Source organism: Chiloscyllium plagiosum, chromosome 15 (genome assembly GCF_004010195.1).
Source record: "Chiloscyllium plagiosum isolate BGI_BamShark_2017 chromosome 15, ASM401019v2, whole genome shotgun sequence".
NCBI classification, from domain to species: domain Eukaryota; kingdom Metazoa; phylum Chordata; class Chondrichthyes; order Orectolobiformes; family Hemiscylliidae; genus Chiloscyllium; species Chiloscyllium plagiosum.
The window spans coordinates 3728363-3729531 of NC_057724.1; positions in this window are offsets into that span (position 1 = coordinate 3728363).

Sequence of the window (1169 nt, forward strand, 5' to 3'; positions counted from 1 at the left end):
CGGAGATTCACACGGATGGTCCCTGGAATGGTAGGTCTAACATATGGGGAATGGCTGAGGATCCTGGGATTGTATTCATTGGAGTTTAGAAGATTAAGGGGAGATCTAATAGAATCTTACAAGATAATACATGGCTTGGAAAGGGTGGATGCTAGGAAATTGTTTCCGTTAGGCGAGGAGACTAGTACCCGTGGACACAGCCTTAGAATTAGAGGGGGTAAATTCAGAACAGAAATGCGGAGACATTTCTTCAGCCAGAGAGTGGTGGGCCTGTGGAATTCATTGCCACAGAGTGCAGTGGAGGCTGGGACGCTAAATGTCTTCAAGGCAGAAATTGATAAATTCTTGATGTCACGAGGAATTAAGGGCTACGGGGAGAATGCAGGTAAGTGGAGTTGAAATGCCCATCAGCCATGATTAAATGACGGAGTGGACTCGATGGGCCGAATGGCCTTACGTCCGCTCCTCTGTCTTATGGTCTTATGGTCTAAGATGATCCTCCTGTCTTGATTTGCCTTCTGCCTGGCCTGTCTGCTCCAACTGTCCCGCCACACACCCTTTCCAGCCTGGCCCCAGTGGTACCCACCCCTTCTCAGTTACCTTTCACTCTGGCTCCATCCACATGGTTTTAGACTGGCTGCAGTCCCAGCAATCACCCAACAGAGACCAGACAGTGGTCAGCCATTTCATCACCTGGAAGTTGTTATGGACCAGGTCAGACCCCCTCAAAGTAGCCCAGACCCTAACTTTCCTTGTTGTTTTAAGCAGGTAAAACATGGATATTCCAGGAGGGATGCAACTGGTCAAACTACTTTGTTTCAAACAAAACAGAATTTATTTACAAGATTATTGAATGGAACAGAATGCAGAATAACTTACCCTATCCAAAAACCCAACAGATTATCCCAACTTAATTATGCTGTTCCAAATGATTGCAATAATCCCGATAAACACCCCTTGGCAAAAAAGGAAAAATCAAACATGGGGTCTTACAGGAGAGATGTCAGAGAGGGAGGACCACCATGTACTTGCTTCTCTGGGTCTGGCAGCTTCAAACTGCCTGACTGCTTTCAGTGAACAGTCAGACTGTCAAACCAAATCAAACCAGAGAAAAGCTGAGCTGGGAGAATTGGCCAGTCTCCTTTCATTGTACAAGTGTTTTTCTTTAA